Below are 25,112 nucleotides of genomic sequence, written 5' to 3' on the forward strand. Positions count from 1 at the left end.
TATGTGGCTCGGTGTCAAATGTTTTGTCTTATAACACTCCTGTGCAGCACCTTGGGACGTTTTACTACGTTAAAGGTGCTATATAAATACAAGTTGTTGTTGTTGAGCTTCATTTGCCAATTATATCCCCATTCTGCAAGTGGCTCATGTCCGGCTGTGGAGAAATTTGAAAGAGCTTAATCTCCTGAAAATTTTACCTATTGTAAGCTGCCTCTTCCAGAATATTGAAGAGTTGCAACAGAGTCCATGATAGAGGGGATCAGATGGAGGAAATGAGCTGGATTGGCTAGAAGGCCTTTTCTCATCTCATTTATTCCTCATTCCTATTTTTGGAAGTTGAAATTATTTTGTCACACCAAAATCTATTTGCAGATTAGGAAAGTGGGCCAGCTTGCTCACGACACCCTACTGTAATAAGCCACTGAGGGAGGTTTGTAAATGCATTGAAGAGTGACTCAGCCTCTAGTTTCCACTTCGCCTACCTCTGGGGAAGGTGTCTGGGATTTACCTACCGATCTGGCTTTGAGCTGGGCAGTCCCCAATTCGTTAAAATTGAGTCCTCGGCCCCCCGTGTGATCTCTGTTTTCAGCAGAGCAAACAAGAAATTCAGTTGATGAGTTTACACAGGATGCAAGGCGCCCTAAATACAGTGCACCAGATGAACTGAGGTCAGCTGCCTGTTGCAAAGATGGGCAAGCATAGAGCTTCTGACATGAATCAGTCATTCATGAAAGAAAGACTTATGAAATAATACTGAGCGGCCTGCGGGTGGCGCTGTCCAGGGAGAGTATAAATACTCGGGCACGGGCCCAGCTTGCGCAGGACATTCTTAACAGGAACTAGTGAAGGACACAACTAGACCTCCATGTTGTAAAACAGTTGATTAAAGCTTTGTTTAACGCTTAGACCAAGTGCCTTGTAGTTTTCTTACATCAGCTTGTATCTGTCCTCATACAGGACCAAAAGAAATCATGGTAAGCTTTTCCTTTTCACAGGCAATGTGCAATTATAACTGTTCACACATACTGCTGATAGCTATCGTGGAAGCAGGGAGCTCTCAAACATTCTCCAGCTCTCAAACATGCTGTAGGTAAGTAAGGTACCTTACATTCAGGTAAACTATGTATAAGGCCATAAAACTATGTTGCTCCCTTAAATACACAGTACAAAATACTTGCAGAGTACTGACTCAGCAGACCAAACCTTTCATCCCCTTTGAAGACACTCGCATAGAGGTCATTAGCTTGGAAGCTGTACCAGGCATGGGTGACAGTAAGCTGGAGGAGAATATGCTGCAGCTTTGTATAATTATAATCATTATTATCTGCACAAATCTTTTCAAGCAGGCGTAAAGCAATGATTGTGGTGTGCCACGAACAATGCCACGTACTGGCTGCACGACGTGCCGAACTCTGTGCATTGACCTATCTTCGTGTTACAGAAATGTCAGTGCTCCAGGAGCAGCCAGCCAGACCATCTCGAGCACGAGTCTCCCCAGTTATCAGTGCCCTCGCTAGCTCAGCGACGCGTACCCGGGAGGATTTTACTGATTGAGGAGAGGAAGCACAGGGTGAGTCACTTCTCATGGGTGTGGAAAGGGCAAAGGTGGAGGCTGCAGAAGGGCTGGTTGTGGCTGAGTTGAGATACAGTATTGTAACACACCCTGCTGACTCAGTTCATGATTCTGATCTCGTGGGGCCAGCTGTGAAATGAAGGATACTGCAAGAATGCAAATGGTCACACCAGTCACTTGCATGGTGCAAATAGTTGGTATTCAGCTGAGTGATGCTGTGCAGCAAGGGTTGCATTGAGCAACATGCAGGATCATGGGCGACTGGCGCATGCAGGCAGTGAGCACAGTTGCAGCATCTCTGACAAATGGCTTCACTGATGTTGTTGAGATATCGACACTCCACAGCATTATAAGGGACAGCTTCAGTGCACTTGGAGACAGGGGCAGTCACGTTGACTTTGTGCAATAGTGTAAAATGGGTGACAGCAAGTCAACAGCCTGTTTTACATCTCTCCTGATTTTTACTTCTACTGACTTCAGTTTTCCTTCCCACAACTCAGGGCAGATGCCAATCAGGAAGGATGTCCAGAAGAAGAAACAGGCCTTAGACCGAGTGTAATGTAGCCAAATTTGCTGATGATACAAAGATAGGTGGGAAAGCAAATTGTGTGGAGGACGCAAAGAATTTCCAAAGGGATATAGATAGGTTAAGTGAGCGGGCAAAAATCTGGCAGATGGAGTATAATGTGGGAAAATGCAAGGTTATCCACTTTGGCAGGAAAAATAAAAAAACAAATTAATGGCCCAGAAATTCGGGTCGGAGGCTTCCCGCGGGTGCAAGTCCCCGACCTGCACTTACCTAGCGCGCCGACCGTTGAGCTGTGGGCCCGCGTGGGATTGCGATCTTCCAACTGTCGGCGTGCAGTGCTTGCGTATCCCAGGGGCGCAGTTAGTTCGGAGCATCCCCTGGGATCACGTGGGCCATGGAGAGCCAATGGTAGCAGGGAATGCTTCATTCATAAATTTGACAGGAAGAGCTGTCAAAACTATAAATACTATAAGCCCCAAAACATAACAAAAACTTCAAATAATTTTTTTTAAAAACATGACATTTTTAAAATAACTATAAATTACATAAAATAACTATTTTAAACAATAATTTAAATTTTTGAAAAAATTAATTACCTTTTCCAACGGGACTAAAAATAAACTTACCTTTCTTTAAAGTATTTAAAAATAATAAACCTGTGGAAAAAATTTTTTAATTTTAATGAATTCACCACTTACCTTGTTAAAAGCAGGCCTTGCACCTGCTTTTTAAAAGTGTAACTCCTGGAGGCTTACCCTCCCGGAGAAACCTGCAAAAAAAATGTAAGTTCCAGGCGCACGCGCTGCCTCTCCGGCGCACGCGTTCGACCTCTGAACCCCTTCCTTTAAGGGAACGGAAGTTCCGGTTTCCCGCGCATGCGCAGTGCATGCACGAAACCGACACCTTCATTGGGCCTACGGGTGAGTACCCCGTGCGTACTCACCCGTGGGGACCCGAATTTCTGGGCCATTATTTAAATGGGGAGAGACTACAGAATGCTGAGGTACAGAGGGATCTGGGCATCCTTATACATGAATCACAAAAAGTTAGCATGCAGGTACAGCAAATAATTTGGAAGGCAAATGGAATGTTGGCCTTTATTGCAAAGGGAATGGAGTATAAAAGTAGGGAAGTCCTGTTACAATTGTACAGGGCGTTGGCGAGACCACACCTGGAGTACTGCGTACAGTTTTGGTCTCCTTATTTAAGGTGGGATATACTTGCATTGGAGGCAGTTCAGAGAAGGTTCACGAGGTTGATTCCTGAGATGAAAGGGTTGTCTTATGAAGAGAGGTTGAGCAGGTTGGGCCTATACTCATTGGAGTTTAGAAGAATGAGAGTAGATCTTATTGAAACATATAAAATTCTGAAGGGGCTTGACAGGGTAGATGCAGAGAGGATGTTTCCCCTAGTGGGGGAATCTAGAATGAGGGGGCATAGTTTCAGAATAAGGGGGCACCCATTTAAAACAGAGATGAGGAGGAATTTCTTCTCTCAGAGGGTCGTGAATCTTTGGAATTCTCTTCCCCAGAGAGCTGTGGAGGCTGGGTCATTGAATATATTTAAGGTGGAGATAGACAGATTTTTGAACGATAAGGGAGTCAAGGGTTATGGGGAGCGGGCAGGGAAGTGGAGTTGAGACCAAGATCAGATCAGCCATGATCTTATTGAATGGCAGAGCAGGCTCGAGGGGCCAAATGACCTCCTCCTGCTCCTACGTCTTATGTTCTTATATAGACCTTACCATGAGATTGGAGGAGCTGAAAGGGGCAAGACTGCAAGGCCATGAAGGACCTGAAAAGCTAAGTGCCCTTTATTTCTGGTTCCAAATTGATCTTCAGGACTGGAGGAATTCTGGCTAATGTTTTTGGACATCCGGTAGCCAATTTAACTGCCGCAAGCCCCTCTGGCCCACAGCAGCAGTTGGAGTCCTGCCCCTATTTCCAGGCACAAGGGCCCACCAGGGGTTGGCCCCAAACCTGAGGCTAAGAAAAGGAACTGGACCAACAAATATGGGTCGGATCAGTTTGGGCATACTTTGGGTGTACTCCGCCTGATATGCACCCAGCTGGAAGGGGGGTGCGGTGAAATCTGAACTCTCAGGCCTGGATTTTACTGACCTTGGCGGGTTCGTGGTGGGCGATGTCGGTGGCGGGTCCATCCCGCTCTGTGAAATAAATTTCCCTTGATGGGGCTTGTTAAGCTCCGCCCAGTGTGTTTCCCGGCCAATTAGAGGAAGCGGGTCTGGTGACGTCATTTGATGACGCGTCATCAGCCTGTTTCCTTAAAGGGACCACGGCCAACTTTACTGTGACATTTGTGCTGTCAGTGTTCTACAGCATTGAGGTGCTGCAAACACTGACAATCACTGCACAGAGGTGCAGGGCTGCACCCAGGCTCTCCCATGACTCCCTCCATATGCTTATGGAGGGAGTCAGAGCTCGCAGGGAGGTTCTCTTCCCTTCCCATGGGTGAAAGACACCTCCCCAGGAGATCAAAACAGCCCGGTTGCACATTGCAGAGGAAGTCACAAGCAGGGATGTGGTCAGGAGGACCTGGGTACGGTGCCACAAACGTTTCAATGATCTCAGTAGATCACAAAACATTAGTACAAAGCCACACTCAACCTCATCCTGCTGTGCCTCTCATCACATCCCCATCACTCTGCCTTCCCTACCCTACTCCTGCACATCTTTACTCACACCAACTTACCTTGCACCTCCACCCATGCCTCTCTATCGACATTATCACATCCCCATCTCACTAGCCACCCCTCACACTTGCCCTCATCCTAGTCCAATCATACCAACTAACAACACACAAGCATAGGCACTTGGATGTTTTGTGCAATGTTCATGTAAAGTTTCTGTTAATGTGGTGTCAAACATTAAAACCTTTATTTTCAACACTTTGCATTCTTGGACAGATCTGTGTGCACCTTTGGAAGTGCCTTAGTGAGTTGCAGTGAATGGTGAGACATAACGGTACCTCCCACAATGGCCATGAGTGTGAAAGGAATGGCTTGGGCATTGTAGGGATGCTTTATGGTGTTGGTGTGGGGTGGTGCCAACCTGGCGCATCATGTGGCAGCCAGGGTGTACAGCATCAAGTGAAGTAAATCTGGCCATGGTGAGGCCATCCCTGGTCTCCCGGGCAGCAATGTGGTCGGGTGCTGATGTCCTCTGTCCTGTGCAGCATCAGGTGATTGCAGAGAAGCTTGGTGTTGTAGTTGGTGCTGCTGGTGTGCCTGGTGCTGCTGGTGTTGGGGCTGATTGTGGTGGGATTCTGAGGACCAAGGTGAGAGAGTTTCAAGGGCACCCATGCTGATGGAATAGATGGCAGGTGAAGTGGAGATGACAGAAGCGATCTGTCAATGGTGAGAGAGGTAATGAGGTCAGACTGGATGGAGACTTGTGTAAAGACTTGCAGCAAGGTGAATCTGTTGTGGAAATGCAGTGAGGAAGAGCTTGTGGCTGAGGGAAGATATCTCTGTAAGGTGGAAGCTTTTACTTTACATTTGAAGCTGTCAACTCAACAGCTGATTCAATGGCCACTGAACTCCCGCCTCAGCTTGACAGACATGGTCCACAACCAGCGTGGACCCAATGGGCTAGCACGCAAAATCAAAAGGTGAGCTCAAACATACTCTTAATGATCTCTAAACAAAGTCATAATTAGCTGAATTGGGTCCCCCGCCACTGCATGTTGGGTCAGCTCAGTGCTGACAGACCCAACATCGGGAAAGGCGCATGGCGGCGGGTTGACAGCGCGGTCCCGACCCGCTGTCAAAATAAAACACTTTCCCACCCGACCCGCCACCGATCGCGCCCGCTGACTCCCCTGGAAAATCTCGGCCTCAGAGTCTTTGTGGCTGTGCAGTGCTCCTTGTTTGAAGAAAGCAGTGGTTGAAATGAAGACGTTGATTCTTGCTGGGACATGCAGCTAGAATCACAGACGTTTGAAATAAAGAATATCTAATGAGGCTTAAAGACTCATAGAAAGAACTGCTGAGAGATTAGCATGACCTCTGATGCTTCAAGCATTGACTACTCAGCTTCTGCCAACTTCCAATGATCATCGCTCTCTTTTTCCTTCTCCTGCGATGCTATGGTTTGTTGCTGTTTCATCGTGTCTTCTGACGGCTAAGCCGCAGAGCCCTCATGCCATTCCATCAAGTCTCTCCAGGGCATAATGCATCGATCCCGGATTTAAAGGATTAATGGCTCCTGTAGGAGCTGAAGATTTTTTTTGTCGTCTTCTGTCTTGGGCCCAAAGGAGGGTCCTCGGAGCCCCCATATCAGGGAGCCTGAGTCCCACTCCAACATTCGTCTACAGATCGGAGGCACCTTCAGTGCGGACTGGCTGCCCCAATCGTGCAAATGGCCCCGTCATGGACACCGGGCACCCTCTGCACAAAGCAAACATCACAACCATTGTTTGAGCAAGACAGGGAGGTTATGATGGAGCTGTACAAAACGCTAGTTAGGCCACAGCTGGAATACTGTGTGCAGTTCTGGTCGCCACACTATAGGAAGGATGTGATTGCATTGGCGAGGGTGCAAAGGAGATTCACCAGGATGTTACCTGGGCTGGAGCGCTTCAGCTATGAAGAGAGACGGGACAGGCTGGGGTTGTTTTCCTTAGAGCAGAGAAGGCTGAGGGGGGACCTGATTGAGGTGTACAAAATTATGAGGGGCATAGATAGGGTAGATAGAAAGGAACTTTTCCCCTTAGTAGAGGGGTCAATAACCAGGGGGCATAGTTTCAAGGCAGGAGGTTTAGAGGGGATTTGAGGAAAAACTTTTTCACCCAGAGGGTGGTTGGAATCTGGAACTCACTGCCTGAAAGAGTGGTAGAGGCAGGAACCCTCACAACATTCAAGAAGCATTTAGATGAGCACTTGAAACACCATAGCATACAAGGCTATGGACCAAGTGCTGGAAATGAGATTAGAATAGACAGGGCTTGATGGCAGGCGCGGACACGATGGGCCGAAGTGCCTCTTTCTGTGCTGTATAACTCTATGACTCTATGGCCCGATTTTCTGCCAGCCGTCGGGCGGCTTTTCAGGCGGCCGGGGGCCGGAAATTGCTGAAAAAGCGGGTCGCGACCCCCCCCCCCGCCGCCTGATTCCCCGCCCCGTCCAACTTTCGGACCGCCGTTTCTCCGTGACCCGCTTCAGTCCTGCCAGCCGCTGGCGGGACTGGCCGTCGGAACACTAATGATTATTACCTTGTTTAAGTCGATTTTCAGGGGCCGTTGCGATTTTGGGGCTTTCCCCACATCAAACACGCCTGCGGGGAACCCCGCTGATGAAACCTGGCGTGAAGCTTGCCGGCTTACTTGCTGTCAGCTGCAGATCATTCGGAAAAGCTGTGATTTAAAGGGACAGCACTTGTATGTTGAAGGACCTTGTTGCTGAAGGCTTGGGGCTACTTCTTCAAGGCTTAGGCACAGCTGTGGAAGGTTGGAGCCTCACACACTTCTCCAATACGATCTCCTGGGAAGCCTCTCTTGCCACCCTCACTCAGCGCTTCCTCAGCGGAGGCATCTACGAGAAGCATGGGACGCCTTTTTTTCCTTCCCTTCTTGCCATTAGAGGATCTCCAGCAGCAGAGGCGGCAGCAGCAGAACCAGGAACAGCAGGATGAGCACCAGGAGCACCAGGCTGCTGCTCACTCACCTGAAGCTGCACAGGCCAGAAGGGGCCAGCGCTTGGAAGTGGCTTGAGAGCACCTTGCTGCGTTTTAGGGGGCCATGGGAACCCGTTTCTGCACTGGCAGTCCTACTCAGAAGGACTTCCATGAAGGTCTGGTTTCTCTGTTTAATAGATGGCCAACGCTCCTCAAGAGATGTCATTCTCTTATGAGCACTCACCATGTTTTCCGTACCCTGGCGAGTTATCTCCTCCATGGAGGTTGCCAACCTTTCCATGGTGATGTGTTCATGCGCCAATGACTCCACAAAGGCTCTGCTCATGGTCGCTATGGACTCCTCCATTCGCTCCACACTCGCAGTGACCCTGGAGACAAAACCTGCCAGAGACTCCTGCATCTGTGCATGGAGATCCATCACCTCTTCTCTTGCGGATAGACCCAGAGACAGAGGGTCGACATGCAGCACAGCTGAGCTGAGCCGGCAGAGTCCTGCACCCTCCGACGAGGACTCTCCACTGCTGTCCCTGTCTCCAGAATCTGCTGAGGCTCACTTGTGAGCTGTGAAGCACCAGGTGACAACATTACTCTATGTCCCGAAGGTCTCCCTGAGGTGTGAGTGTCTGCGCTGGTGCTGGGTGCGCTTACTTCTGCTGACGCTGCACCCTCAGAAGTTGGAGCTTCCTCTGAGGAGTCTGGCTGTACAGCCTCTTCCTCCTCCACAGTGGAGACAGGGGCTCTGGATGGTCCTGTGGGGGAGTAGAGGAAGGAGTTAGAGATGTGATGCCAAGGTTACATGCACATTCGAGTTGACATCTGCTGACATCTGCATCCATGCAGCCTTGGTCTCAGTGGGAGGCCTCTTCCTGCCTGACCTAGGGAAGAGGACCTCCCTGTGGGCCCTAACCCCATCCAATAATGCCTGCAGTGAAGCTTCGTCGAATTTGGAGGCAGCTCGGGGTCTGGCACTGGCCACAGCTGCTGCAGGCTCCTCGGCCATCCTGTATGGTTCGTTTGGAAGCCTTCAGAGGATGCAGTGCTTGCTATGGACCTTGAAAGCACCACGAATGATGACATCATACTGTGGGGCTTTCTGACTAGAAATGGACAATTAGCAAGGCTGCCCACACGCTGGGAATTAATTAGCCACTTGAGGGAAAATTGCGTGGAGCTGGCTGACACATTTTTTTGTGTGTCAGAACCCCACATTCGGGGGAATCCGACCATTTCCCACACAAGCCACAAATTCAGGCCCTATGACTCTAAATGATTGCTCAGTGAGGTTTTCACTTCTCAAAATGGCATCATTCTGTTTGCTGGGGAATATAAACCATCCAATGTGTCTTCACCTCGTGATAAATGGGGAAGCCATGATTCTCTTAACATGTAGGCATCTTGGGTTCTCGCTAGAAGCATGCAGTCACATGCACAGTTCTTTGGAAATGGTCACAGACCATTTGAATGTTCATCAACTGGTGTCCTTTTTTAATTGATGAATGATGGGATGCTGTGCAGACCGATGAGTGCAGCCATTGATGCCCTGTCGCTCTGGCCTGCTGCTAATGATTTTAATGGCCCTCAAATTCCAACAGGATTCTCCCAGTCTCTCACCGGAGTTATCAAGGGGAGACCGGCAGAACCCCCAGAGGAGCGGAGCATACAGCCAGGTGCTCCGGCAGAACCCCGATTCTGAACCAGAGCGGGACAAATATCCTTGCGGGGAGGTTTGCTAGCACTGTTGGGGGGGGTTTAAACTAACTTGGCAGGGGGATGGGATACAGAGGGGAGCTGAAATAGGGGGGATGTGCTGCCAATTATAGAGAAAAAAACAAGTCAGCTTGGTAGACAGGGCAAATATATAAGGGCAAGGCTGGATGGCATCTATTTTAATGCAAGGAGTCTTGCAAATAAGGTGGATGAACTGAAGGTGTTGATAAACACATGGGAGTATGATATTGTTGCTATCACGGAGACATGGTTGAGGGAAGGGCAAGACTGGCAGCTCAATATTCCGGGGTACAGAATCTTCAGGCGAGACAGAGGGGGAGGTATAAGAGGAGGGGGTGTCGCAATATTAATTAAGGAGTCAATTACTGCAGTAAGGAGGGATGATATATTAGCAGGGTCCTCTAATGAGGCCATATGGGTGGAGCTTAAAAACAAAAAGGGGGCAAGCACCTTGCTGGGAGTGTACTATAGGCCTCCAAACAGTCAGGGGGAGATAGAGGAACAGATATGTAGGCAAATCTCAGAGAAATGTGCAAATAATAGGGTAATAATAATGGGGGATTTCAACTTCCCCAATATTAACTGGGATAGTCAGAGTGTGAAAGGCTCAGAGGGTGTAGAATTCTTAAAGTGCATCCAGGAGAGCTTTTTGAGCCAGCATGTAGAAAGTCCTACAAGAGAGGGGGCGGTACTGGACCTAATTCTAGGGAATGTGGCCGGCCAAGTGGAAAAAGTGCTAGTAGGTGAGCACTTTGGTGATAGTGACCATAATATGGTAAGATTTAAGGTGGTCATGGAAAAGGACAGGGATGGGCCGGAAATAAAGGTTCTAAATTGGGGGAAGGCCGATTTTAATAGGATAAGGCAGGATCTGGCCAAAATGGACTGGGATCAGCTACTTGTAGGAAAATCCGCATCGGAGCAATGGGAGGCTTTCAGAAGGGAGATTGAGATCATACAATGGTAACATGTTCCCGTAAAGGTCAAGGGTGGTTCCAAAAACCACAGGGAACCTTGGATGTCAGGGGATATACGAGAATGGATTAGGAAAAAAAGGAGGGCTTTTGGTAGATACAAAAGGCTAAAGACGGAGGAAGCCCTAGAGGAGTACAAAAAGTGCAGGGGGATACTTAAAAAAGAAATTAGGAGATCAAGGAGGGGCCATGAAATAACACTGGCGAGCAAAATAAAGGAAAATCCGAAGATGTTTTATAAGTATATTAAGGGTAAGAGGGTAACTAGGGAAAAAATCGGGCCCATTAGGGACAAAAGTGGCAATCTGTGTGTGGAGCCGGAAGATGTAGGAGGGGTGCTAAATGAATTTTTTGCATCTGTTTTCACTATGGAGAAGGACGATGTAGACATAGAAATAGGGCGGGGGGACTGTGATATGCTCGAACATATTAACATCGAGAGGGAGGAGGTATTGGCGGTTTTAGCTGGCCTAAAAATGGATAAATCCCCAGGCCCGGATGAAATGTATCCCAGGCTGCTGTGTGAGGCAAAGGAGGAGATTGCGGGGGCTCTAACACATATATTCAGGACCTCTCTGGCCACAGGGGATGTGCCAGAGGACTGGAGAACCGCTAATGTAGTACCATTATTCAAGAAGGGTAGTAGGGAAAAACCGGGGAACTACAGGCCAGTGAGCCTAACATCAGTGGTAGGAAAATTATTGGAAAAAATCCTGAGGGACAAAATTTGTCTCCACTTGGAGAGGCAAGGATTAATCAGGGATAGTCAACATGGCTTTGTCAAGGGAAGATCATGTCTGACTAATTTGATTGAATTTTTTGAGGGGGTGACTAGGTGCGTGGATGAGGGTAACGCAGTGGATGTGGTATACATGGATTTCAGTAAGGCCTTCGATAAAGTCCCGCACAGGAGACTGGTCAAGAAGGTAAGAGCCCATGGAATCCAGGGTGCCTTGGCACATTGGATACAAAACTGGCTTAGTGGCAGAAGGCAGAGGGTGATGGTCGAAGGTTGTTTTTGTGACTGGAAGCCTGTGGCCAGTGGGGTACCACAGGGATCGGTGCTGGGTCCCTTGCTGTTTGTGGTCTACATTAATGACTTGGATATGAGTGTAAAGGGTATGATCAGTAAGTTCGCGGATGATACAAAAATTGGTAGGGTGGTAAATAGCGAGGAGGGTAGCCTCAGTCTGCAGGACGATATAGATGGGTTGGTCAGATGGGCGGAACAGTGGCAAATGGAATTTAACCCGGAAAAGTGCGAGGTGATGCACTTTGGGGGGACTAACAAGGCAAAGGAATACACAATGAATGGAAAGACCCTAGGCAAGACGGAGGGTCAGAGGGATCTGGGTGTGCAAGTACACAGATCCCTGAAGGCGGCGGAACAGGTGGATAAGGTGGTAAAAAAGGCATATGGGATACTTGCCTTCATTAGCCGAGGCATTGAATATAAGAGCAAGGAGGTTATGATGGAGCTGTATAAAACACTGGTTAGGCCACAGCTGGAATACTGTGTGCAGTTCTGGTCGCCACACTACAGGAAGGATGTGATCGCGTTGGAGAGGGTGCAGAGGAGGTTCACCAGGATGTTACCAGGGCTGGAGCGCTTCAGCTATGAAGAGAGACTGGGCAGATTGGGTTTGTTTTCCTTGGAGCAGAGGAGGCTGAGGGGGGACATGATTGAGGTGTACAAAATTATGAGGGGCATAGATAGGATGGATGCTGAGGAGCTTTTTCCCTTAGTAGAGGGGTCAATAACTAGGGGGCATAGATTCAAGGTAAAGGGCGGGAGGTTTAGAGGGGATTTGAGAAAGAACTTTTTCACTCAGAGGGTGGTTGGAGTCTGGAACTCACTGCCTGAAAGGGTTGTGGAGGCAGAAACCCTCACAACATTTAAGAAGCATTTGGATGTGCACTTGAAATGCCATAGCATACAAGGCTACGGGCCAAATGCTGGAATATGGGATTAGATTAGACAGGGCTTGATGGCCGGCGCGGACACGATGGGCCGAAGGGCCTCTATCCGTGCTGTATTACTCTATGACTCTATGACTCTATGACTCTCCCGCACACAGAAGACAGCAAAAAGAAACTTCAGCCCCAAAGGGAGCATTAATCTTTTACAAAATAACAACAGAAAACGCTGGATAAAACTCAGCAGGCCAGGGCAGCAGCCATGGAGAGAGAAACAGAGTTAACGTTTCAAGTCGATGACCTTTCGTCAGACAAAAAAAAAGTCATTTACAGCTTTGCAGAGCTTCTGGAGCCTTTCCAAGTTCTTTATTAAAACTCATACCCACTCTCAGCTGGTTTAAGAATTCTGCTGAGGCCTTACAATGTGGTGGAACACACCCCTTAACATGGTGGATGGACAGGATTCCCCACAACCGAATCTAAGGCAGTATTTTGGACAATGCAGAATGCCAGGAGAAAGAAAGAACAAGCGTGCATTTACATAGCACTTTTCACCACCACAGGAACAGGACATTCCAAAGCGCTTCATAGCCAATTAAGTACTTTTGAAGTGTATTCGCTGTTGTAATATGGGGGAACCTGGTAGCCAGTTTGCACGCAGCAAAATCTCACAAACAGCAAGAAGCTAAATGACCAGATAATCTGCTTTTGGTGGTGTTATTTTAGGGTTGGATGTTGGGCAGGACACCAGGAGAATGCCGTGCTCTTCTTCAAACAGCGCCCCGGGACCTTTCACAAAGAATAACGCTAAACTGAATGGGAAACGCATAGCGGAGACAAAAGGCAAGGGAAGGACCAACTTACAAAAAGGGGGAGCTAAACTGGGTGTGAGACAGACAGATACCGAGACGACGAGAGAAAAAAAGTATCTCAAGGACCACAGAAAGAGAAAGAGAGAACAGAGGGAGTGGAGGAGAAAATTGGGCTAGAAATTTGCCCCGGGCGGTGGCGCAAAGGCGGGCGGGATCGGATGGGCCGCCCGTTATATGCAGTGTCTGATATTCAGCTCCGTTGACTGCAATAGACTGAATATCAGGAGTGGCGTATAACAGGCGGCCGATCAGGAAACTGTCTGTTTTGGGCCACCGCCCGAGATGAATTTCTAGGCCAAAAGCCAGAAAGAAGGTGCAAAGAAATGCCGAGTGCAAAAAACAACTAGAGAGGCGGTTAATCTGATCAGAGAGATGCACAAATTGTATATTTTGGTCTGTGAGCAACGTTCCGATCAGCTCCTGTTTATGGGGTGATTTTTGCTAAACATGAAATGCAGATTGGTTTTAGAGCAATAACACACACACACTATGGAGCCAGCTCTGTGACCTGCGCTCCCATCTGACGAGGCTCCTGGCCAGGAACATCACCTCGCAAAAACTACTTCTTTAATCTTTTTCCACATTTACTATTCTGAATGCGAAGATGTGAACAAGAAATAATTCACTGCAAGGTTGCTGCGTTATGTAATTTTGGCAATCAAAATGTAAATTTAAAAGTTAGGAAAATATTTTTTTTTAATCTGGTCAATTCAAAGCAGTTAAGGAGACAGTAACAGGACATTTGGATAATCATAATTTAATAGGACAAAGTCAGCATGGTTTTATGAAGGGGAAGTCATGTTTGACAAATTTGCTGGAGTTCTTTGAGGAAGTAACATATAGGGTGGATAAAGGGGAACCAGTGGACGTAGTGTATTTAGACTTCCAAAAGGCATTTGACAAGGTGCCACACAAAAGATTATTGCTTAAGATAAAAAATCACGGGATTGGGGGTAACATTCTGGCATGGATAGAGGATTGGCTATCTAACAGAAGGCAGAGAGTTGGGATAAATGGTTCATTCTCAGACTGGCAATCAGTAACTAGTGGTGTTCCGCAGGGGTCAGTGCTGGGTCCCCAACTCTTTACAATCTATATTAACGATTTGGAGGAGGGGACCGAGTGTAACATATGATGATACTAAGATGGGAGGGAAAGTAGTGAGTGAGGAGGACATAAAAAACCTGCAAGGGGACATAGACAGGCTAAGTAAGTGGGCAGAGATTTGGCAGATGGAATACAATACTGGAAAGTGTGAGGTTATGCACTTTGGCAGGAAAAATCGTAGAGCAAGTTATTATCTTAATGGCAAGAAACTGGAAAGTACTGAAGTACAAAGGGATCTGGGGGTCCTGGTGCACGAAACTCAAAAGGTTAGTATGCAGGTGCAGCAAGTGATTAAGAAGGCCAATGGAATGTTGGCTTTCATTGCTAGGGGGATAGAATATAAAAATAGGGAGGTATTGCTTCAGTTGTACAAGGTATTGGTGAGACCGCACCTGGAATACTGCGTACAGTTTTGGTGTCCATACTTAAGAAAGGACATACTTGCTCTCGAGTCAGTACAAAGAAGGTTCACTCGGTTAATCCCGGGGATGAGGGGATGGACATATGAGGAGAGGTTGAGTAGATTGGGACTCTACTCATTGGAGTTCAGAAGAATGAGAGGCGATCTTATTGAAACATATAAGATTGTGAAGGGGTTGGATCGGGTGGATGCAGGGAAGATGTTCCCGATGATGGGTGAAACTAGAACTAGGGGGCATAGTCTTAGAATAAGGGGCTGCTCTTTCAAAACTGAGATGAGGAGGAACTACTTCACTCAGAGGGTGGTAGGTCCATGGAATATGCTGCCCCAAAAAGCTGTAGAAGCTACATCATTACATAAATTTAAAACAGAAATAGACAGTTTCCTAGAAGTAAAGGGAATTAAGGTGTTAAGTCTGTGGGTTGTATTGCAAATAATACACAGACTCCAAGATTAACAAATAAAACAGGTCTTTACTATTCAGAGGTTCGGGCGAATCTGCCCTAGTTAACGTATCACAACCCTTATATACTGGTGTGGTCACTATCGGTATTACAGTATACATGAGCCAACAAATAGTGCCACCCTAAAGTAGTGCTCTTAAAGGCGAACGGTTACATTCTATAGTTCCCTTAAAGGTAAACGGTTACATACACAACACTCCTCCCTTTTTAGCTTATTACTTACAGAATCCCCTTTAAACATACAATCTTCAACTTCATATAAACAGTTTACAGATATACTCTCGATGGAGTCAACATCATATAACAATTTACAGATATACTCTCGATGGAGTCAACGTCATATAACTTCATGTTTAACATAACATAATAACATATATAACTTCATGTCAAAACAGATCACAGATTCAGTCTCTGCGGAAAACAGTTCGCATTGCTGAAGTGACTCATTCAATAGTCCTTCCATGGATTTAACAGTTTGAACTTCCGAACTGATTTGGCTCCGTTCGGAGGGACCACGTGTGTGATCTGGTAGAGGTGATAATGGTTCAGATGGGTCATCTTCTGTTTCGACTTTTCCTTTTCTGCTTCTTGGAGACTCTCTGGGCTCCACTGTCAGCTGCCAGCTGCCTGCGCAGTTCCTCCTTCTCTGCCTCCTGTTTCCGTCGTAGAGCCAGCTTCACCCGATGTTCCATAGACTTTTGGTGCTCCTCCATGATTTCTGCACTTTGGGAGTCGAAGTTACAAGCTGGTCAGGCCAGGACATCGCAATATTCGGCGTAGTCCACCAGGTCATGGTAATATTCGGTGTCGTCCTGTATTTCCTCCATACCCAGCTGGACGTTAGCCAGCTCTTGTTCCAAATCCAGACATCTTTCCTGAAGAGACTTCTTCATGTGTACCTCTTCATCCAGCTTTTTCTGGGCTTTCAGCAAGTCGTTTACTAATGACCTCATTTGTGATTTTAATACTTCAACTTCCTTTGGAGATTGATTGATCGGACTATTCAATCCCTCTACCGGAGCAGCTGTTTCAGCGGTCTGTTGTTCTACATTGACGTGAGTCAGCGTACTTTTGGTATCCAAGGGTTGCTCTGCTGCCATCTTCTCAGTCTGTGTTGCAACCTCAGCTATTTCCATAACTTTTGAGAGCTCCAACCCTCTCTCCTCTTCCACCACTAATGTTTCATCTATGGATGGAATCTTTACCGATGAGGCAGCCTTGGCCTGGAGCTCATCAAACATTTCCTGCAGCCTTTGGACTTCTTGCTCATGTTCAACCTTTAGTTCTTCATATGCTTCTACTGAAACTAGCTTTTCGGGGGTTGCCGAGTTAATCCCCTCCAGAATTGTAGCCTGGGCCTGTCCATACTGTTCTTTCAACTTCTCACACTCTGCTTGTAAGGAGTCGTAAAGAAGGACTGGAATAAAATCCTGGCTTCCTGAAGATTCCTCTGCAATTGTTTTTTTTGCAATTTCCTGTTGGAGTTCAGCCAAGGCTGCTATGCTATCTGCCTCTCGAAGTCTCACTGCCATCAATTCTTCTTTATTCTTGCAGTCTATCTCAGCCATTTCCCGTTTACTCTCATTTAACTGAGTGAGTAGCCCCTTATTCTGGGCTGAGAGATATTGCACCTTCTCATGTAGACCATAGCACTCCTTCTCTGCTCGACATAGCTGATTTCTGCTGATTTGGTTCTGTGTTTCAAGTTCCAACATCCTTTGCTTAGCTTCTTTCAGTTTCGCCTCAATAATCCCCTCTCGCAACATGTCCACATTATTCACATCAGGTAAAGAAGCGTTTCTCTTTTCCATGTCCAAGATTTGTTTCTGCATCTCCTTAAGAGCACACTGCGATTCAACTTCTCTTAACCTTGCCTGCACTAGCTCCGTCTCTAATTGCAGAACAAAATCCTCAGTGTAGTGTGGTTTGCCCTTCTGCTGTATCTCTAGATCATGCAAATATTCTAACTCCTGAACATCATAAGGGAGATGTGATCGGTAATTGGTCACGATGGCTCTATGGTCGCTCTCTGCTTGAGCCAGTAGGTTCTGTTGTCTTTCCAGACTCTCCCATTCGGTGTCATAGAACTTTTTAATTGTTTTCATCTCTTGTACGAGGCGGTAACTTAATTGTTCTAATTGTTGTTGTACTTTGAAATAACGTTGAGTTCGAGCCCGGTGTTCCTCCGTAATGCATATGTCTGTAACTTGAACAGACTCAGAATTCTCTGTCTTTATGCACGCCATCAATTTTCCAACCTTAGTCCGTGAGTTCATGTTAACCTTGTTTTTCATACGTAAGCTGGACTTATCGTCTTCCGGCTCGGAGTCTGAGCTGCTTGTCTGCACCGAGTCCTCACTCGTCATTGCTTGTAGGTAGTGCCATTCCATGTCTATTTTCTTGATCCACTCCCGTCCTAGAAGTGGTGGTCCTCCCTCAGGTAGTACGTACAAATTCATTCTTGGGTGTACTTTACCCCTATCTCTCACCTTGACTCTTATTTTCCCCATGGGGTATACGTTATGCCCCGTGTATGTCTGTAATACGAACTTGGTATTTCTTAAGGGTATGTGAGAGAATAGCTGGTGGTAGTCCTTTTGGTTGATGACTGATACAGCTGATCCCGTGTCCAGCTCCATTCGTACTTGGACTCCAGCTATTTTTAGTGTGACCCAGATCGTCTGTAGATCAGTCACTTTACCCACATTGTGGATTCTCAGACTATCCAGCTCCTGGCTGTTTGGGTCTGAGTCTGAATTTTGTTCGTCTGAACTCTTTTCAGCCACCTGATGCACCTTGTTGTACTTTTCTTGTGGTGGTGGCTTCCTTTGCTTGTTGGTCTTCTTTCCGGACCTGCATACCTTCGCGATGTGACTCAGTTTGCCACATTTCCTGCATTCCTGGTTCTTAAACCAGCACTGATTCTGGTCGTGCGTTGTCTTTCCACAACGGTAGCATTTGGAAGTGCTTGCAGTAATTTGATCCACCCCGAGTGCCGCCGCCTTTTGCTGCATTTCCGCCGTTCCTTTCGCTGCGGCTTCGTGCGATGAAGCTATGAGGACAGCCCTGTCCAGTGTGAGGTCGTTTTCTTCCAGAAGTCGCTTCTGCGTTCCTTCTTTGGCCAAGCCGCATACGAACTTGTCCCGCAGCGCCTCTGTCAAATTTCCTCCAAACTGGCAGTATTTCGCTAGCTTACGCAGTTCGACTAAGTATTCCGCATTGCTTTCATCTTGCCTCTGGGTTCTGGCGTAAAATTTAAATCGTTCAGCCAGCATCAACGGTGTGGGGTTCAAGTGATCCTTCAGCACTGCTACGATCTCTTCGAAGGTCTGGTCCACTGGTTTAACTGGTGCTATTAGATGTTTCAAAAGCCCGTATGTTTTTGCTCCCATCGAATTTAACAAAGTTATTGCCTTGTCGTCATCCTCAATTTCGTTGGCTACGCAATATATTTCTATGCGTTCCACATACGTGGCCCAGTCTTCTATTTCAGCATTAAAATCATTAATATTTCCTCGCTTAGGCATCTTCTTCTCTTTTCGAGAACAGTACAAGTATTTCTTTACTTATTATTAATTTTCTTCTCTTCTTGAGACACCACAAGTATTGCTTTACTTATTCTTATTTTTCCTCTCTTCTTGAGAACACACCAGCCTTTCTGAAAATTCTAATTAATTTTCTAAGATGGCGGTTTCCCGCTTCTGTCTTCTTCCCGCGAAAAATGGCGGCTTTCCCGCGCTTCTCGCTCTCCCCGCCCACTTCAATGGCGGTTTTCCCGCGCTTGACGGTCTTCACCTGACCCCCGACGCTGTCTTTCAGCCCGAGTGCGGCCCTTATCTCCGCCGCGATCGATGGCCCGCGCTGTTCACCGCGGCTCTCGCGCCTTCAGTGTCTGCCGACTCTGCCCTACCAGCCCGAGTGCGGCCCTTATCAGGGATTGCGATCGATGGCCTGGCTGCGCCCCTCACTTCAAAGCAGCCCGGCCCTTATCAGTGGATGCGATCGATGGCCCGCGCTGCGCCTCTCGCCCGAAGCGGCTCTCGGCCCTTATCGCTGGTGCGATCACTGGCTCGCGAAGCGCCTCCCGCTCGAAGCGGCTCTTGCTCGCTCCCTCTTGGGCTCTGGCTCACCCGCTCGCGCGGCTCTTGCTCACTCCCTCTCGGGCTCTCGCTCAGCGGATTCAAACGCCTCTCCCCGACCTCCCGCAGTCCGGCCCTTTCCTCCCCGGCTGCGGCTGATTCTTCGCGGGTTATTTAGTTATTTATTTATTTATCGCCACCGCGCCTTGTGATCCCGGTCGCTGTCCGGCCTTTTTCACCCCCTCGACCGTGGTGGTCACTGCCCTTATCCTCCGGATATTTTCCACACTTTCCCCTACTCACAGTCGTTGCGGTCGCCGGTTGCTTACTTTTGTTAGTTGATCGACGCACTCCGCACCGTGGTAAAAGGGTAGTTGTGCCTGTTGCTGATGAACTTTCGTTGCTAGTCTGCTTCCTGTCTGTTGCTGCAGCCTCGTGTGTTCTTCCAGCAGCACGACGAAGGCGGTTGCCTCACTTCGACGCTCCTTAGTAGCTTAGGAAGTACTGTTGCCGCAGGGTACGATCGTCCTCGTCGCCATTGTTAAGTCTGTGGGTTGTATTGCAAATAATACACAGACTCCAAGATTAACAAATAAAACAGGTCTTTACTATTCAGAGGTTCGGGCGAATCTGCCCTAGTTAACGTATCACAACCCTTATATACTGGTGTGGTCACTATCGGTATTACAGTATACATGAGCCAACAAATAGTGCCACCCTAAAGTAGTGCTCTTAAAGGCGAACGGTTACATTCTATAGTTCCCTTAAAGGTAAACGGTTATATACACAACATAAGGGTTACGGGGAGCGGGCAGGAATTTGGACATGAGTCTAGGTTCGGATCGGTCATGGCCCTGTGGGTAGCGGAGCGGGCCCAGGGGCCGTGTAGCCTGATCCTGCTCCTGTTTCGTGTGTCTAATTCTGTTAGATTCAGGAGATGGTTCTGTGATGGTGGATTGGCGGTTGGGATCAGATCAGCCATGATCTTATTGAATGGCGGAGCAGGCTCGAGGGGCCGACTGGCCCACTCCTGCTCCTATTTCTTATGTTCTTATGTTCTTATGTTAAGTTGGCAGCAAACTGACTATTTGCATAACAGGAACTAAATATATTAAATCCAATACACTGCCATTACAGTTTACAATTCCCCACAATTTAGCACTAATTGGCATCAATTGGTAGGCTGACTCAGAAGGCTGGCTGCTGTGGGCAATGGAAAACATTCGCACTGGTGGCAGCAGGTGATGTTTTTCCGAGGTCGCGATTGAGGCACATGGTCGAGGCAGAGTGGAGCTGGGAGTAGCTGGTGCTGACACTGCGTGGCAAAGTGCAATGAGTCCCATTTCCACCGCCCTCCCCCCCACCGCACGCTAATCAGCTCTACTACTAGATCAAATATGACGAGTCGAGACCACTTTAAGGTGCCTGTGCCCCAGCGGCGTGACTTTATCCATTACCCAAACTGTCTTTTTTTTCTTCCCTGTGACCTGGCTGAGTGCGGTTGATGAACTCGTGCCTGTTGTAGCAGATAGGAGAGTGTTTCTGTGGTGTGGACTCATGTCCTCTGGGAATTAAGTTGAAGCTGTCAATATTCATTACACTTAAGGCCCTTAACATGCATCACACAGGGGAGACTCTCATCCCATCTGTCACGGCTGGATTCAAACCCAGGTGCTCGGGGTGAAAGAGACAGCTTTCTTTCTAGCTGCACCATCCCAATCCCCTGGTTTATTGAATTGCTTTGTACACCGCTGACATTAAGCATCTCTTCCTACTCTATGTACAATGCTGACTGTCCGGATTTACACAACAATGTCTATCGCAGCCTCACTGCTGTATCAGTGATGGTTCGATTTTTCTCATTCACAAGGCAGTGATTGAAGTGGAATTCATGAGAGTTCTTAACCCCATGGACTGCACTACAGCCAATGAGTGACTTGGAATTTCTAGAATAAAGCTAATAGGAAAGTTAGCCGTCGGTACTCCTTCAAAACACAACTAGCTCTTTTATAGACTGAAAATTCTTGTCCAAATAGCACAAAGTTACATTATGTAACAATCCATACAATGGTCTCACCAGCCTGGCTGTGTGGCCTAATTATGCGATAAGCTTCTAAAGACTGGAAATGGTTTAGAATACATTTTTCTTTTCAGTTTACTTTTTAAAATACATAGATACATAGATACATAGAAGATAGGAGCAGGAGTAGGCCATTCGGCCCTTCGTGCCTGCTCCGCCATTCGATGAGATCATGGCTGATCCTTTAATTCAGTATCCCGTCCCCGCCTTCTCTCCGTAACCCTTAACCCCTTTTGCCCGTAGAAATATATCTAATTCCCTCTTAAATATATTTAATGAGCTGGCGTACACTGCCCTCTGTGGCAATGAGTTCCACAGGTTCACCACTCTCTGAGTGAAGAAATTCCCCCTCATCTCTGTCCTAAATGGTTTAGCCCTTATCCTTAAATTATGTCCTCTAGTTCTGTTCTCACCCGCCAAGGGAAACATTCCTTCTGCATCCAGTCTGTCTAGACCTGTCAGAATTTTATACACTTCTATGAGGTCCCCTCTCAATCTTCTAAACTCCAGTGTGTACATCCCTAAACTACATAGTCTCTCCTCATAGGTCATTCCCGCCATTCCTGGTATCAGCCTGGTGAATCGCCGCTGCACCCCCTCCATGGCAAGAACATCCTTCCTCAGATGAGGCGACCAAAACTGTACACAGTACTCGAGGTGTGGTCTCACCAGTGCCCTGTACAGCTGCAGCAAGGTATCCCTGTTCCTGTATTCTAACCCTTTTGCTATGAAGGCCAGCATACCGTTTGCCTTCTTGACCGCCTGTTGCACCTGCATGCTCGCCTTCAGTGACTGGTGTACAAGAACACCCAGGTCTCTCTGTACTTCCCCCTCTCCCAATCTATTGCCATTTAAATAATAATTTGCCCTCCCGTTCCTGCACCCAAGGTGGATAACTTCGCACTTGTCCACATTATAGTGCATCTGCCATTTATCCGCCCAATCGCCCAGTCTGTCCAAATCGCTCTGGAGCTTCCTGGTCTCTTCCTCTGAGCCCACCCCCCCTCCTAGTTTAGTGTCGTCTGCAAATTTGGAAATGCTGCATCCGACTCCCTGATCCAGGTCATTAATGTAAATTGTGAACAGCTGGGGGCCCAGGACAGATCCCTGTGGTACCCCACTTGTTACTGCCTGCCATTCAGAAAATGAGCCGTTTATTCCAACTCTCTGTTTTCTATCTGACAGCCAGTTCCCTATCCACGCCAAAACTTTCCCCTTTATCCCATGAGCCTCAATTTTCCATGCTAATCTTTTATGTGGGACCTTATCGAAGGCCTTTTGGAAGTCCAGGTACACCACATCTACTGGCTCTCCCCCATCTATTCTACCAGTTACTCCCTCAAAAAATTCCAATAGATTAGTCAAGCACGATTTACCCTTTGTAAATCCATGTTGACTCTGTCCTATCCTGTCCCCATTTGCTAAGTGCTCCGCTATTTCATCCTTAATGATGGACTCCAGCATTTTGCCCACAACTGATGTAAGGCTTACAGGTCTGTAATTACCTGCTTTTTCCCTACCCCCCTTTTTGAATAGTGGGGTAACGTTAGCTACCCTCCAATCCATCGGCACTGTTCCCGAGTCTAATGAATTCTGAAAAATCATCCTTAGTGCATCCGCTATCTCTAGGGCCACCTCCTTCAGTACCCTAGGATGCATGTTATCAGGCCCTGGGGATTTGTCCACCTTCAATCCCTTTAGCTTCCTTAACACCATATCCTTAGAGATATTGATTTGCGTCAGTTCCTCCTTTGCCAATGTCCCTATTTTTCCCAATATCCCAGGGAGGTTTTTTGTGTCTTCCTTCGTAAAGACTGACCCAAAGTATGCATTTAGTTGATCTGCCATTTCCTTATTTCCCATTATATATTCCCCCGTATCTGACTGCAATGGACCAACTTTGGTTTTCACCAGTCTTTTCCTTTTGATATATTTATAAAAGCTTTTGGAGTTAGTTTTTATATTTTCCGCCAGCTTGTTTTCGTAAGCTATTTTGCCCCTCTTGATCATGCCCTTTGCCCTCCTTTGCTCTATCTTAAACTGTTCCCAATCTTCCGCTCTGGCGCTTTTTTTGGCTATTTTATACGCCCTATCTTTGGATTTTATGCTGTCTCTAATTTCCCCTGTTATCCACGGTTGAGTCACCTTTTTAGATTTCCTTTTATGCCAGATTGGTATAAACAATTTTTGCAATTTTGTCATTCTATCTTTAAATGTTTGCCATTGTTTATCTACCTCCAGTCCTCCCAGGAACGTTGTCCAATCAGACCTACTCAGTTCCCGTCTCATGGCATCATAATTCCCCTTGTTTAAATTCAGGACCTTAGTCTCTGAGTCAATTTCTTCGCTCTCCATTTCGAGTGAGAAATCGATCATGTTATGATCGCTCTGACCCAAGGGTCCCCGTACAACAAGATTACTGATTAGTCCCTTCTCATTGCACAGTACCCAGTCCAATATAGCCTGTTCCCGAGTTGGTTCCTCGACATATTGATCCAGATAACCATCCCTTAAACACTCAAGGAATTCCTCCTCCTCATTATTTTTACTGATTAGGCTAGTCCAATCTATATGTAAGTTAAAGTCACCTATGATGACAGCTGTGCTCTTATTGCACGCTTCTCTAATTTCCCTCGTGATGCCCTCCCTAACCTCTATTTTACTATTTGGAGGCCTATATACCACTCCTATTAATGTTTTTCGCCCCTCGCTATTTCTTAGCTCCACCCATATAGATTCTGTATTAACTGAGTTAATATCCTTCTTTTCAATTGCATTTATCCCCTCTTTTACTAGCAATGCTACCCCTCCTCCCTTTCTTTTTTGTCGATCCTTCCTAAATACTGAATACCCCTGTATGTTAAGCTCCCAGCCCTGCTCACCCTGCAACCATGTTTCCGTAATCCCAATTAGATCATAATTATTAACCTCTATTTCCACAGCTAATTCATCTACCTTGTTCCTGATGCTTCTCGCATTAAGGTATAAAACCCTCAGGCTTTTTTTATGCTCACATTTTTTATGAATTAGTTTGGCCCTTTGTTTTTTGTTCCTCACCCTTTTACCATTTATTTCTGTCTGCCGTTCACTTTCCTCTATTTCACTACATAGGTTTCTAGCCCCCTGCCATACTAGTTTAAATGCTCCCGAACTGCTTTATCAAAAATTACCCCGAGAACATCAGTTCCATCTCTGCACAGGTGTAGACCGTCCCTTTTGTATAGGTCACACCTACCACAAAACTGGTTCCAATGCCTCAAAAATTTAAAACCCTCCCTCTTACACCACTGCTCAAGCCACGTATTTAGCCTAACTATCCTGTTCTCTGTACTCTTACTAGCACGTGGCACTGGTAGTAATCCAGAGATTACTACCTTCGAGGTCCTACTTTTTAGCTTGGCTCCTAACTCCCTAAATTCTACTTGTAGGACCTCTTCCCTTTTTTTAGCTACGTCGTTGGTACCAACATGTATCACGACAACTGGCTGTTCCCCCTCCCCCTCCAGAATGTTCTGCACCCGCGCCGAGACATCCTTGACCCTTGCACCAGGGAGGCAACATACCATCCTGGAGTCTCGGTCGCGACCACAGAAACCCCTATCTATTCCCCTTACAATCGAATCCCCTATTACTATAGCCCTGCCACTCTTTTTCCCTCCCTTCTTTGCAACAGAGCCAGTCATGGTGCCATGAGCCTGGCTGCTGGTGCCTTCC

This window comes from Somniosus microcephalus, chromosome 9 (assembly GCF_052327205.1).
Source record: "Somniosus microcephalus isolate GS21.2 chromosome 9, FLI_Smic_1.0, whole genome shotgun sequence".
NCBI classification, from domain to species: domain Eukaryota; kingdom Metazoa; phylum Chordata; class Chondrichthyes; order Squaliformes; family Somniosidae; genus Somniosus; species Somniosus microcephalus.